The sequence below is a fragment of the Moschus berezovskii genome, chromosome 28, assembly GCF_049115385.1.
Source record: "Moschus berezovskii isolate FMDL1 chromosome 28, NW_MosBer_1.0, whole genome shotgun sequence".
In the NCBI taxonomy this organism is placed as follows: domain Eukaryota; kingdom Metazoa; phylum Chordata; class Mammalia; order Artiodactyla; family Moschidae; genus Moschus; species Moschus berezovskii.
In genome coordinates, this window is record NC_142487.1 from 22,749,297 (window position 1) to 22,765,590 (window position 16,294).

Sequence of the window (16,294 nt, forward strand, 5' to 3'; positions counted from 1 at the left end):
ACTGGTGTTTCTGGTTGTGGTAAAGAAGGTCTTCTTTTCTCCTACATTGTACATGTATTTAATGAGATGTTCTTTCACAATTTTGTGGTGTTATTTATTTTAATTAAGTCTCTAATTCATGTGGCATTTATTTTTGTATATAATGTATGTTGGGTCCAATTTCTTTCCCTTCTAGTTAAGTAGCCTATTGGGCCACATTACTTATTAAGTAAGCTGCTTTTTTCTTCACTACACCAAAATATTTCAATACAGCCTATTTGTTGTCATTCAGTTGCTAAGTCGAGTCCGACCCTTTGTGATCCCATGGGCTGTAGCACGCCAGGCTCCTCTGTCCTCCAGTGTCTCCCAGAGTTTGCTATCACCTTCAAAATTCTTCTATATTCTGGGATCTTTTTCTGGATTCTCAAATCTATTTTTTCTGTTCCTATGCCGATAGTATGTATTTTAAGCACAGCCTTACAGTACTTTCTGCTATCTGCAGAAAGGACAAGGCTTAGCCCTTCTTTAACACTATTTTTCAAAATTTTCTTCACTCTTATTATTCTATATAAATGTTAGCATCATTTGATCTGATTCAAAAAATCTTTTTGGGCTCTAGTTGGAATTGAATTAAATTTATATATTAATTTTGGGAGCAAAGTCTTTAAAGTTTTCCTCACAGAAGTTCTGTCCCTTTCTTGTTAAACTGAAGAATCTTCAGCTGTGGCTAGGCCTGACGAGATGTGTATTTTAAATGTCCAGTGCAGCATCAGAATGGAGAAGACTTCAGTAAAACCACACGAGGAAGTCCATTATGTGATATTGTCACTGAGCAAAAGATGCTGAGTCCAGGTTACGGAAATGACAGGTGGGCCAAGAAGGGACTGAAAGGAGAGTTATTTTGCAGATAAAGATCAACCTCAATTTTTAATGGAATCAATTCAGGAGTTAAAGGAGACATAGAAATAGTTAATGACTTAGGTTCTTGTGCTATTCATAATGAGATGACAGAGTAAGGTAAACCTTTCCAAGAGTAGAGAGACAATGAGCTCAATATTGGACATATCTCATTTTTAAAGTGTCTAGTAATATGAATTTGGAGTTGAAGTGAGAGATCTGGTTTAGAAGCATAAAGTGGGTATCACAGGGTGAAGATTATAGTTGAGCGGTGTGTGTATGTGGAGAGGGTGAGATTGCCCCAAAGACCATGCAAAATAAGAAGATAAAAGTTCTTTAGAGGAACTCTTCCGCTCTCTCTTTAAAACATCGCATCATATCTGTTTGGCAAAGTGACAAAGGATATTTCTACTTGTGAAGAAGCCAGATAGGGGATAAATCTTCACTCGGTTTTCCTAAAATAAAAGGATAGACTAAAACCAGCAGCCCAGGACACTGTGATCTGAAGACTGCTGGCAAGAATAAATATTTACTTTGTTTGTGGTGTTGAGGAAGTCTAGTCACTAATTTAATCAATAAAAATATATCATCCATATTACTTGATGGAGTAAAGACTTGCTCATTTGCACACATTCATTGACATACATGCAAATCCGCACAAACACATTGATTTATTCAAAAGTGCCTCTGATTTCTTCGTGATGCTTTTGCTTTTTGATGAGCTGCCATGTTTATTTCTAATGATGAGTTTCTTTAGAGAGTGTGTCTCTTCACCTCCAGTGATAATATTATCAGTATAGTCACATAGAGGTCCTGGATGGGTACTGCTTTGTTAAATGACATTTGGCAGCTGGCTGGCAAGGTTTAGCCAATTGCCATGCCAGATATTTAGTAACATAATGTATCATGGGTTGGATGCCAATGGTTCTTGGACCATTTCCTCTCTGTGCTTACGTGCTATGGACCCAGGGGGCTGACTAACAAAGTGGCACGCTTTATTCATCTGTGAATAACAGCATGTGCAAATGAAGCTTGGGAATTAGAACTCTCTTTCCTTTGCTGGAGAAAAGACTGTTTTGGTGGCTCATCCTTAATTCTGCATTGGCCTCTGGGCTTATCCTTATTGATTGTTCCCACATTTTCATGCAGCAATTTGAATCAAAATGTAAGATGTTTCAGTTAAAAATTGTATGCATCCAAACTTCAAATAGACGTGGAGCCTGAGAATAAGAGATGTTTTGCATTTAACTACTTACATTGAATTAGGACAGTTAAAATCCTTACTCTAAACCCAGCTCTCCTTCATTAATTATTGCAAAGTAATATCTAATATATTATATTTTATATTCAATTTGTTGCATACTTAGTAAAGTGAAAGTCACTCAGTCGTGTCTGACTCTTTTCAACCCCATGGACTACACAGTCCATGAAATTCTCCAGGCCAGAATGCTGGAGTGGGTAGCCATTCCATTCTCCAAGGGATCTTCCCGACTCAGGGATCGAACCCAGGTCTCCCACATTGCAGGCGGATTCTTTACCAGCTGAGCCACAAGGGAAGCCTGAGAATACTAGAATGGGTGGCCTATCCCTTCTCCAGCAGATCTTCCCGACCCAGGAATCTCACCAGGGTCTCCTTCATTGCAGGCGGATTCTTTACAAACTGAGCTACCAGGGAAGCCCACGTACTTAGTAAGGAATACTTCTATTGATTCACTTATTTAACAAGCTTCTAATAAGGATATACTGTGTATGGGCTTCCCAGGTGGCAGAATCTTATGCCTGCCATTGTAGAAGATGCTAGATATGAGGGTTTGATCCCTGGGTCAGGAAGATCCCCTGGAGAAGGATTTGGCAACCCACTCCAGTATTCTTGCCTGGAAAAATCCCAAGGACAGAGGAGCCTGGTGGGCTGCAGTCCATGGGGTCCCAGAGAGTTGGACATGACTGAGCGGCTGAGCATACACACACATACTGTGTGTAATCACTAGGCTAGATGCTGTCCCATCCCATGTACTTAAATATATGTGATTCTTACTGTTTTCATTTGTTTGCTCATTTCTTTGTTCAGCTTACCTTTGCTACCTGGAAGCTCAGCACACATAGCATGCTGCCTTGGGGAGGCAGCTGAAAAGGCAGAGGGGGTGACTGCACCAAGAGTGGAGATGACTTTGGCCTGATTCTCCCCAGGCCAAGGAAACAGCTGGTGGAGGCTCCTCCCTGGAAAGGGAAGGGGTATTGCCATAGTGGTGAGCTCCAGTTCTTTCCTGTACAAGTGTGGCTCAGTGTGATGGCCTCTGCTCTGTCTCCGTGGCTGTTATTTATTATTCCTTTCCTTCATGCCACTCGGGTCAAATTGATCTTATCTTCTAAGCATTTGTGTGTGTGTGTGTGTGTGTTAGCCGCTCAGTCATGTCCAACTCTTTGCGACCCCATGGACTGAGCCCACCAAGCTCCTCTGTCCATGGGATTCTCCAGGCAAGAATACTGGAGTGGGTTGCCATTTCCTCCTCCAGGGGATCTTCCCAACCCAGGATCGAACCCATGTCTCTTATGTCTCTTGCATTGGCAGGCGGGTTCTTTACCGCCAGTACCACCTGGGAAGCCCTAAGCACTTGACTCTGTCTTAACTGTTGCAGATACACATAAAGATTTCTTACATGAGAATGCACACTTGTAGCAGAGGGTACAGATAATAAAGCAGGATACGTGCTGTTTCCTAAAGCCAGAAAGTGTCAATGAATTTAACTTTTGACTAGTAGGAAATATACCTTCTATTTTTTTTTCTAACATCTTCATTTTCTTCAGATGGTAACCAGAGGAATCTTTAAAAGAAACTGCGCGTTGTGGCAGTCTGGATGGGAGGGGAGTTTGGGGGAGAATGGACACATGTACATGTATGGCTGAGTCCCAGAACTGTCACAACATTGTTAATCATCTGATGTTGTTGTTTAGTTGCTAAGCTGTGTCTGACTCTTTTGCAAGCCCATAGACTGTCGCCCACCAGGCTTCTCCCTCCTTGGGCTTTCCCAGGCAAGAATACTGGAGTGAGTTGCCATAACCTTCTCCAGGGACTCTTCCTGACCCAGGGATAGAACCTGCATCTCACACACTGGCAGGTGAATTCCTTACCACTGAGCCACTAGGAAAACCCAATCAGCTATATCACAATACAAAATAGAAAGTTTTGAAAAAAGAAACTATATAAACGAATAACTAAAATGCACACAAAGTGTCTCTTCCAAATATATTCTCAATTAGCACTCTACTCTCCACCTCTCCCCCTCAATAAAAGTGAGTGCTATCAGAAAAAAATCATGGATTATCATTCAGAAGTAATTATAATCCAATAAGGTCGATTTTTATACTGGGAACACTTCCCTGAAGGGGTTCCTATATTACAGATAAATTATAGTGAGCATCTCTTCTGTATGACCAACTCAGAGCTAGATGCTTTGTATGTGTTGCCTCATTAATACTTCCAAAACTGCACAAGGAAGTTACCGTTATTATTTCACTTCTCACTTTACAGACAAGAAAACAGAGACCCAGAGAGGTGAACTGGGTTAACTAACTAAGGCTATGTAGATTTTAAGGCGTGAAACCAAACCTGAATGCAAGGTGTTTGACAGACTTCTAAGTTCTAGTAGAAGTTAACTACCCCAAAGGTCTCAACCTCAGTAATTATGTAAGCTGCTGACTATTCACTGCTTGCTATAGTCTAGAGAGATGGCAGAGCTTTGCATAACTCTGTTGCTTTCATTTCTTGCTGTGACTTGGAGAAATTGAGACTATTTATTTCTATGTTCATTTCCATTTTATAATGAAGAAACACTGTTTGGTAATTGATCAAGATCCTCAAATAGCATCTTCTTCCTGCCATTCTTTATCTTCATATCCTGCTTTATTATTTTATTTTCCTAGGACTGACTTCCATCTGACAGTTTTGTAATCATTTGTATATTGTCAGTCCCCTCTCACTCCATCGAAGACTCCTTGTGTTTTGTTCACTGTTGCATCCCCAGGGCCTAGATCTGTGCCTTAGGAACACCATGAGTGTAACAGATACTTGCTCAGAGGTTGAATGAATAAATACAAAAGAATTTGTGTGTTTCTGGGGGCTGTCAGTCATTGCTCTTGCCTCCTGGGAGGAACTTGGCCTCTGTCATTTCCAGTGCATCTTCAGAGGACCTGGCCCTGGGGTGGGCACTTCACTTTTCGCCTAGGCTTACCTTGGGGAGTGTGTCTGCCATTCTCCTTTTGCACAGCCCCCACCCGGAGGACGCCATGATGACAGTGTCAGCATGAAGCAGCTCCGAAATTGTGCAAAGCCCAGAAATGATGTCTGGCACATCTTCAAGCTCCCATTAGCTAAATGATGGAATGTAGCAGTTGCACTTTAGACCTTTTTCTTGAGGCTGGAATTGATGCCAATTTGACAATATTCCATCCGTTACACTTCCAGAGAACAGGCTGAATTTCTTGGCCTAATTTTTGTCCTCTTAGCATCATATTGCCAAGGAAAATGGATCTAGGAATTTGCCCCCCGTCCCCCAACAAACCCAGGCACTAATGTGGTCCTTTCAGCATCCATAAGCTCTTGTTGTCTTTTTCAACTGCCACCTTTTGTATCCTGGCCTTTGGGATGACACTAGTGTGTGTGGGCCCCGTGTAGTCTGACCCCAGAATAACTGTGAATTGAGTCTAATAATCCCTTGAGATTTAACCCTTGTATAATTCATCTTCTGCTCCCACTACCCTCCAGTAGAACTGCTTGTACTGTCTCCCACGTCAGCCATGCTGCTTTTGATCGCAGCTTTTGCTCAGGTTATCCCCTCTCCCTGAATGCCTGAGCATTTACCTCCTCTCGGTGACCTCGTCGTTTTCTGGTCTTCTCCACCTTTCTCCTTGATACCCTCACCACCCACATGAGTGCCTGATCAGCCTCGGTGCTGTCACTCACCGTCATACACCTGTTGAGTGTCTGGGCGCCTTTCAGTGTCCCGGATTCTGGGAAGCGTTGTGATACTATAAGGCAACCTGAGGAAAATGCTGAGACCCTCTGGCATTTCCACAGATGATTTCTCATGGAAAAGATACGGAGTTACTACACTGTGATCATAATTCTGAGACTTAAGTGCTGCTTGATCAGAAAATAGGTCAGATGTGACATTAAGAGCAGACATGTAGTATTTGTGAATCCTTTGGTATAAATCCCATTTGTTTGCAAATCGATTTTCTTGACTGCAGTGTTTTTAGGAAACAGAAACTGGCCTTTCGATATTTCCAATGAGGAAAGAAAAGTTGCCCATAATGTCTGCTATGAGCTAGAGCACCGCCCCTCCTAGGGATGGTTTCCTGCTCAGACCGGCAAGGCCTGGCTTCAGGCAGAGCCCCCAGTGCCAACACTACTCGTCACACCCCTTTGCATTCCACCCCAGAACCAGTGAGCTGATCCTTCTCTGAGGCCTCAACCATGGATAAAATCAGGCTTGGTAGACTCACCTTTGGGGAGTGCGAGCAGCCTGGGGCCTGCCTTTTGTAGGCAACAGGGGCCAGTAAAGTTCAAGTGTCTGGTCTCTATCCCTTGGTTTCTTGAAACTCCACTCTCTGTGGTTGACTGACTCATCGAAAGGACAACCCAGAAGACAGGTGCCATCACTGCTTTGAGGAGATTGCAAAACCAGCAGTGAACAAAGCAGATGGCTTCCTTTTCTTCCTGGAGGAGAGATTCTAGAGGGTGTTGCCGTGATGCCCTGCGCAGATTTCTTTGTGGACTCCTTCATTGTCTGCAACTATCAGTTTATGTGTCTGTCTCTTGGACTGTGGAAATCTTTGGAGTCTTTTCATTTTTGTGTCCGCAGTGCTCAGAGTAACTCCATCTCCCAAGCAGTCACATACAGACTATTTGGTGAATAAATGAATCTGATCACAATAACATAATCATATATAAAAATAGGGTGCTTAGAGGCCTTCTTTATTCATTTACATTTTGGGAGAAGGGAGATACATTCTTAAATTTACAACACCTTTTATAAGGCAAAATAATTGTTATAGCTTTGGGGAATATGAGTTCTGTCCTGTTAAAGTACGGTAGTGACAAAGGATAAATGTTGAATGGTGAGACAGGAGAAGAGACCATTCAAAACATGGAACTACAGAACTCACAGAACAGTTAGGGATGGGATGGGGGCAGGTGGCGAATGGAAAAACGTTACTAACGATGCATTGATGAGAAAACGTTTTTACAGAGTCAGAAATCAGAACAGTATTTCTGCAGCCCAGTGTACCTGCATAGTTAAGCTCTAGCTTCGCTTAAGTTCAGTGGAAAGTTCTCCAAGAAAAACTGGAAGAATTTGGGAGAAATTTAGTAAGCAGCATGGAGATAACTTTTGTTTAAGTAATTAATTTATGTGCTCAAGAATTTGTGCCTCTGTTCTTGCCTGTGGTTCTTTAGGGTGACTGTATTTAACATTCATTATTTATTTGCTATTTGTCTTAATTTTCCCTTTTACCCCCTTAAAATAGATTTAAATGGAAAATAGTATTTCCTTATTTCCTTCATGATATAATCAAAAACAAAGTTCCTCACAAATTTCATTAGGAATCGACTATTTGCTTTTTAAGTACTTCTTTCGGTATAATGAGTGGCATTTTCTCTCAGTCCTTTTCTCACTTTCACTTACTGATTCTAGTAAAAAGACAAAATAACAGGACAAGGAAAACTTACTACAGAAGTCGGCGTGCATATGAAGAGTCCTCCCCCCTGCCAATTTGCTATAACAGTTTACAGCTTTTCAGAATTATAAATTTATGTATAGTTTTTCCTTCTCAAAAATCTTCTGCCAAATGTTGGCAGGTTGCTGCTGCTGCTGCTGCTGCGAAGTCACTTCAGTCGTGTCCGACTCCGTGTGACCCCATAGACGGAAGCCCACCAGGCTCCCCCGTCCCTGGGATTCTCCAGGCAAGAACACTGGAGTGGGCTGCCATTTCCTTCTCCAACGTGTGAAAGTGGAAAGTGAAAGTGAAGTCGCTCAGTCGTGTCCGACCCTTAGCGACCCCACGGACTGCAGCCTACCAGGCTCCTCCATCCATGGGATTTTCTAGGCAAGAGTACTGAGGTGGCTTGCCATTGCCTTCTCCGAACAAGCCGTGGGATCTTTCTCCTAATATCGCACAAATGCTGTAGTTGCCTTTCTGTGGGTACTTCCAGAATTTGCATTGCGCCTCCTGCCATCACCTCCAGCTGAACACACTTGACGCCATATTTATCGTTTCTCTCCAAAATGGCTGCATAGCACAACCCTGAGCTGCCCCTGCTGGAACTCTTCCCGTTTCCCCATTTCTTACAGTCTCAGAACGTAACACGTTAACTCAGAGCACTGCATGGATGAAAGCGACTGGTCTCTGAGTCATACAATTCTGGATGCAAATCTGCCTGTGACACTTGAACAAGTTAGTTCACTTCTGTGGACCTATAAAAGGAGACGGAACACCTGAGCACGTCATTAATGTACATCGACTAAGTAACACAGAGCTTTATGTTCCTTCGCTCAGCCGGTTTTATTGACCACTTGCTGTGCGGTGTGCTCGGTTCTGGAGATAAAAGACTGTCCTCCTGGTTTATGGTGTCGCTTTTAGTAAGTGTTCAATACCTGGATGCCATTAGCCATAAATGATCGTTCTATTTAAGGCTGTCTCATTCTGGTTTAACCCAGCTCTCTGCCCTGTTTCTCTCCTCTCCGTTCTCCTGCCAGGGAAGATGGTCTGTGTGTGGTCCTTGGATAGAGCTTGTGCTTTCTTACCTCTCTGCTTTGTTCACTTTGGCTTCTGCTGACCTCTAAATGCTTTCTCATTACTTTCTCTACATGTAAACTCTTCTCGCCTTTCAAGGGTTAAGATGGCTCCCTTGAAGTCATTCTAGGCTATTTTAGATAGCAATTCTTTCTCTCTCCTCTAAAATTTTGTGGTGTTGATTGTCACCATTGCATGCATGCTCAGTTGCTAAGTCATGTACAACTCTTTGCAACCCCATGGACTGTAGGCTCCTCTGTCCATGGAATTTCCCAGGCAAGAATACTGGAGTGAATTGCCATTGCCTTCTTCAGGAGGTCTTTCCAACCCAGGGATCCAACCTGTATCTCTTGCGTCTCCTGCATTGGCGGGCAGACGCTTCGCCACTGGAGCCGCCTGGGAAGCCCCCTCACTGTTGAGTGAGGTGCAGGTCACCTGAGATCTTGCTGACAGTACTGCTCTCACACACCGAGTTATACTCCCTGCTGCATAGTATTGAAGTCAATAGTAGAGGCTTTGGAAACACACAAAGTAACACCCATGACAGAAAGCTTTTTCTGTTTTCCCCCTGAGAATTCCAGGTCCTGGGACTGGCCGGGAGCTGGTCCCATCAAGCAGCACTGCTCACCAAAATGAGGTCTCATGTTTTGAAGGTACAGTAAAAATCAAACTCAGCACAGCAAAAGAGGACTGTACACAGCTAAGTATGAAGGTCCAGAACTGAGAAGCTTCCATCAGCTGGAATGACTAGATTAGTGGTCCTCAAGGGTAGTAGCTTCTTCAGGGTAGTAGCATCAGCATCATGAGGAATTCACTAGAAATGCACATTATTGGGTCCCATCTCAGACCTGCTCTATTAGTTTGCTTGCTATGACAAACCTAGACAGCGTATTAAAAAGCAGAGACATTCCATTCCTGACAGAGGTCTGGATACTCAAAGCTATGGTTTTTCTAGTAGTCCTGTACGAATGTAAGAGCTGGACCATAAAGAAAGCTGAGCACTGAAGAATTGATGCTTTAGAACTGTGGTGTTGGAGAAGACTCTTGAGAGTCCCTTGGACGGCAAGGAGATCAAACCAGTCCATCCTAAAGGAAATCAACTCTGAATATTCATTGGAAGGACTCATGCTGAAGCTGAAGCTCCAATACTTTGGCCACCTGATGCCAAGAGCCGACTCACTGGAAAAGACCCTGCTGTTGGGAAAGATTGAAGGCAGGAGGAGAAGGGGATGACGGAGGATGAGATGGTTGGATGGCATCACCGACTCAATGGACATGAGTTTGCGCAAATTCAGGGAGATAGTGAAGGACAGGGAAGCTTGGCATGCTACAGTCCATGGGGTCGCAAAAAAGTCGTACACGACTGAGCGAGTGAACAGCAGCCACAAGGGCTGCTATAAGAATGTACCATATCCTGGGTGACTTAAATGACAGAAATCTTTTTTCTAGCAGTGCTGGAGGCTAGAAATCGAGATGAAGGTCAGCAGGCTTGTTTTTCCCCTGGTCTCTTTCCTTAGCTTGCAGATGGCCACCGTCTCCCTGTGTTTCTTTTCTTTCCTCTTTCTTTTAAGTCTTCCAACAGTGTATTGGAAAGAATGTAGACAGTTTTAAAACCTTCACTGTCATGATCATAAATTTAGGTTTTTAGCCCTGGTACAAGCTGAATCAAGAAAATAAATTAAAAATCCAATAGTGTATTGTAATGTTTTCCTCACTCATTTGCTATACGATACAAACACAAATTCGCTGTAAGTGTATAGATTCTCAAGCAACATTGCACAGCCATTCTTTGCCCTCTGTGCCAAGAGATTTAAGAAGATGCTTTTTTGCAACAACAATTTCAGATCAGATCAGATCAGTCGCTCAGTCGTGTCCGACTCTCCGCGACCCCATGAATCACAGCACGCCAGGCCTCCCTGTCCATCACCAACTCCCGGAGTTCACTCAAACTCATGTCCACAGAGTCGGTGATGCCATCCAGCCATCTCATTCTCGGTCGTCCCCTTCTGCTCCCACCCCTAACCTTTCCCAGCATCAGAGTCTTTTCCAGTGAGTCAACTCGTCGCATGAGGTGGCCAAAGTATTGCAGCTTCAGCTTTAGCATCAGTCCCTCCAATGAGATTGTTTTAAATACCCCGGGAAATTTTTCTGCCTATGTTCTTCCCTTCCTACTTCTCTTCTTTTATTAAACAACAGTAAGATACAACTTTATGGCTATTCTGATATATTTTTGTCATTGATTGTCGTGTAAATTCCAGGAAAACCTCTACAGTGATCTTCAAAATTAAAATTACAGTGATTCTTTAAATTTGATTGTAAAACAGACTGTTTATATTTGCTCCATTTTCTGAGTAGTAATGATATTGACTCTTTTATAAGTTCAGAAAACCATAGTAACAAATCAGTCAATAATAGCTAGGGCAACATGCTTTTTAAACTGCAAATATACTTTACAGTTCTTCCTTGGTTCCACTGATGAGATCAATATGCATGAATATTTATGAAATAAATAAATATGAAATAGTTATAAATAAATAAATATTTATGAAATAAATAAATAAATGAATTTTCTGTATGAAAGCTAGAACTAAATGTGCAGCTGACACAATGGATTTCTTAGGCTAATCGTGGTAAGAATCTTGCGATAGTATTTTAAACTACTTTGGGGAACACACCAAACTGATGCTCATCATTACCATAGTCCTTTCAGAGTTTGAGGAATGGGTTTTATCACCTCCCCTATTGTGATTTTGCAACTCTGATATCCATTTCTAAAAAGCATTTCAAATGTGGTAGCTAAATTAGCAAATATTTTCCTTTCAGCTTTAAAATGTTAAACGTGGAGATATAGATTTTTCTGTTTATGTATTTATGCATGTGTATGTATGCCCGGCTTCCCTGGTAGCTCAGCAGTAAAGAATTCACTTGCCAGTACAGGAGACCTGGGTTCGATCCCGGTGTCGGGAAGAGCCCTTGGAGAAGGAAATGGCAACCCACTCCAGTATTCCAGCCTGGGAAACCCCATGGACGGAGGAGCCAGGCGGGCTGCTGACCATGGGGTCACAAAGAGTCGGACACGACTTAGCAACTGAGCACACACGCAGGCACGCACAGTCATTGCCGTGCGTTTAGACCATTAGTGGTCACACTAGGTTCTTATGTTAAAGTTTTCTGATTATGGTTGCAGCTAAGTCCGGCTCACAGTGAGGAAAAAGACAATTTATTGTGAGGATACAAGGAAGGGGAACCACACAAATGTTCTGGAAACTACACCCTCCAGGCTTGCGTTTTATTCTCCCCTTTCTCTTGAAATCAAATTCTTTCTTGTCAGTCTCTGTGGTGCTAAGTGATGCCAGTCACATGTTCCAAGCTTATACCTCCATTCCTCAAGAGACCAGCCAGACCCTGGGCTCTCAGAATTACAGATACCCTTGGGAAGCAGCCCACGGACCACAGTGGGCCTTGTGCCTGATCCTGAACCAATAAATTGTGATAAAGGCAGAATCACATTATCCAAATATGTTTGCCCCAGTGAAAGTATGAGAAAAAGGAGGAGGGAGAGGATGGGGAGAGTGATCCGTAAGGAGCCAACCGTGGAATACGCACTTGGACATGTTCCAGAAAACAATTGCTAAACTCTGGCTGAAGAGTGATATGATTAATGGAGATGACAAGGCAGAAGCTGGGGTGAGGGGGTTACAGGAGAGATGCCTCATCTGGTTCTGCTAGGAAGCCGAGGAATCAAATAATTTAAAATCTCTTTTACCTTTTTGCATCCCATTTTCAATACAGCAGCCACAGTGAATGATTCCCTTAAAACACGTTAAATCACCCCCCGCCCCCACTTGAAACCATCAGATGGCTTCTCCCACACTAAGTGAAAACCTCTATGATCTTACCGCAAACCACCTTTCTAACCACATCCCTTTCCCCTCACCGTTGTTCATCCCTCCAACCATTTCCAAATTTCAGATTTCCACAGTGCCTGCTCAGTCGCTAAACAGACACATCTCTGCCTCAGGCCCTTTGCACTGACTTTCCCATTTGACTGGAATGTTCTTTACCCTTAATGGTCTCAGATCTTTTATTATTATTATCATTTTAAAATGTATGTCTATTCATTTTTGGTTGTGTTGGGTCTTAGTTGCTGTGCTCAGGCTGAGTTGCCCCAGAGCATGTGGGATCTTATTTCCCTAACCAGAGACTGAACCCTCATCCCCCGCATTGGAAGGCAGAATCTTAACCGTGGGCCACAGTGGAAGTCCCTCTCAGATCTTTTCTTAAGATGCCACTTTATCAGTGAGGCCTTACCTGACCATTCTTTCAAAAATTATATTCCTGTTCCCTTTCTGTTTTTCCCTTGGTAACATCATCTTAGATAAAGAAAGATGCTTATAGTTTATTTATTTTGTTTATAACTATCTTCTTGCATCAGAATGTAATCTCTATGAGAATTTGTCTAATTTTTTTTCTTCCCTGCTGTCCTCTCAGTTTCAGGAACATGGGAAGTATTCAGTAGTTATTTCTTGTTCAGATGCATTAATGCATATTTTATAGACACTGCCTAATAATAAGGAAGAAAGTGGAATGCATGTTTTTGAACAGCTGTGCACCAGCTACTATAGCACATGCTTCAAAAGCCTTATTTATGAGAAATCTAAGATCAAACCAATGAATAAGATTTTTTTCCGTCCTACACTTGTGACTACAGAGGCCCCCAAAGTGAAGTGACATGTCCACACTGGGTGTCAGAAGTGGGTTAGAAACCTGCGCTGTTTGGTATTTTCCAGAAACGCCTTCTCTTTCCCTCCTCTCTGTCTAATTAGCCTCCTCCTCCTTCTCCTCTGCTTTCGCCTCTTGCTTTATATTTCCTCGCCTCTTCTCCCTTCACTTTTCCATCATTTCTCTCTTCTGCAAAATAGTCCCTTTTTCTCAGACAACATGATGTGTGCTTTCAACTTTATGAAAAAGCCAAATTCCTTCCCTTGAGCCTTTCCAAATTATTCCAACCAATTCAGAATTGTTGAAAAAAAGTGACATCAACAGCAACATGCCTTTGACATTGCCTGCCTCCCCAGACATGTTCTCACCTCTCTATCTGCGAATCTTAGTCTCGTGGAAGTGGAAGTTCACTGGGGGCAGCCAGGACTCAACCTTCATTTCTGCCTAATTCCTTCAGTTCAGTTCAGTTCAGTCGCTCAGTCGTGTCCGACTCTTTGCGACCCCATGAATCACAGCACGCCAGGCCTCCCTGTCCATTACCAACTCCCGGAGTTCACTCAAACTCATGTCCATTGAGTCGGTGATGCCATCCAGCCATCTCATTCTCTGTCGTCCCCGTCTCCTCCCACCCCCAACCCCTCCCAGCATCAGAGTCTTTTCCAGTGAGTCAACTCTTCGCATGAGGTGGCCAAAGTATTGGAGTTTCAGCTTCACCATCATCAGTCCTTCCAATGAACACCCAGGATTGACCTCCTTTAGAATGGACTGGTTGGATCTCCTTGCAGTCCAAGGGACTCTCAAGAGTCTTCTCCAGCACCACAGTTCAAAAGCATCAATCCTTCAGCGATCAGCTTTCTTGACAGTCCAACTCTCACATCCATACATGACCGCTGGAAAAACCATAGCCTTGACTAGATGGACCTTGGTTGGCAAAGTAATGTCTCTGCTTTTTAATATGCTATCTAGGTTGGTCATAACTTTCCTTCCAAGGAGTAAGCTTCTTTTAATTTCATGGCTGCAGTCAGCATCTGCAGTGATTTGGGAGCCCCCCAAAATAAAGTCTGACACTGTTTCCACTGTTTCCCCATCTATTTCCCATGAAGTGATGGGACCAGATGCCATGATCTTTGTTTTCTGAATGTTGAGCTTCAAGCCAAGCCTAATTCCCTAGTGACATGCTAACTCATTACTCCATTTCATATACAAATCAGCAAGATGATACAGTTGTCCAAAGGAAGAATGTACCATCTGAAACACCAATGAAATACCAGATTAGTTTAGATAATATTTTTCCTTTTTCTAAAACGTAAGAAGTTATATAATTGGTATATAATATTTATTACAAATATACGACATAGTGATTCGCAACTGATTATTTTCCATTTATCATTATTATAAAATATTCACTGTATTCCTTATATTGTACAGCATATTCTTGTAGCTTATTTTATACTCAGTAGTTTATGCCTCTTAATCTCCTACCCATATATTGCTCCCCTCTCCAACTGGTAACCACTAGTTTGTTCCCTGTATCTGGGAGTCTGGTTCTTTTTGATATTCATTCAGTTCAGTTCAGTTCAGTTCAGTCGCTCAGTCGTGTCCGACTCTCTGTGACCCCATGAATCACAGCACGCCAGGCCTCCCTGTCCATCACCAACTCCCGGAGTACACTCAAACTCATGTCCACAGAGTCGGTGATGCCATCCAGCCATCTCATTCTCCGTCGTCCCCTTCTCCTCCTCCCGCCCCCAACTTTTCCCAGCATCAGAGTCTTTTCCAGTGAGTCAACTCGTCACATGAGGTGGCCAAAGTATTGGAGTTTCAGCTTTAGCATCAGTCCCTCCAATGAACATCCAGGATTGATCTCCTTTAGAACAGACTGGTTGGATCTCCTTGCAGTATAAGGGACTCTCAAGAGTCTTCTCCAACACCACAGTTCAAAAGCATCGATTCTTTGGCGATCAGCTTTCTTCACAGTCCAACTCTCACATCCATACATGACCACGGGAAAAACCATTGCCTTGACTAGACGGACCTCGGTTGGCAAAGTAATATCTCTGCTTTTTAATATACTATCAAGGTTGGTCATAACTTTCCTTCCAAGGAGCAAGCGTCTTTTAATTTCATGGCTGCAATCAGCATCTGCAGTGATTTTGGAGCCCAAAAAAACAAAGTCTGACACTGTTTCCACTGTTTTTCCATCTATTTCCCATGAAGTGATGGGACCAGATGCCATGATCTTTGTTTTCTGAATGTTGAGCTTCAAGCCAACCTTTTCACTCTCCTCTTTCACTTTCATCAAGAGGCTTTTGAGTTCCTCTTCACTTTCTGCCATAAGGGTAGTGTCATCTGCATATCTGAGGTTATTGATATTTCTCCCAGCAATCTTGATTCCAGCTTGTGCTTCTTCCAGCCCAGCGTTCCTCATGATGTACTCTGCATATAAGTTAAATAAGCAAGGTGACAATATACAACCTTGACGTACTCCTTTTCCTATTTGGAACCAGTCTGTTGTTCCATGTCCAGTTCTAACAGTTGCTTCCTGACCTGCATACAGGTTTCTCAAGAGGCAGGTCAGGTGGTCTGGTATTCCCATCTCTTTCAGAATGTTCCACAGTTTATTGTGATCGACACAGTCAAAGGCTTTGGCATAGTCAATGAAGCAGAAATAGATGTTTTTCTGAAACTCTCTTGCTTTCTCCATGATCCAGCGGATGTTGGCAATTTGATCTCTGGTGCCTCTGCCTTTTCTAAAACCTGCTTGAACATCTGGAAGCTCACGGTTTACATATTGCTGAAGCCTGGCTTGGAGAATTTTGAGCATGACTTTACCAGCGTGTGAGATGAGTGCAATTGTCCGGTAGTTTGAGCATTCTTTGGCATTGCCTTTCTTTGGGATTGGAAT

The 16,294-nt window shown here is 42.9% G+C and overlaps 1 protein-coding gene across 1 annotated transcript in view; it reads left to right on the plus strand.

Annotated features, from left to right (window-relative positions):
- RAB27B (RAB27B, member RAS oncogene family) overlaps positions 1-16,294 on the plus strand; it is a 178,799-nt gene that overhangs the window by 47,878 nt on the left and 114,627 nt on the right. The gene's annotated exons all lie outside the window — the stretch shown is intronic.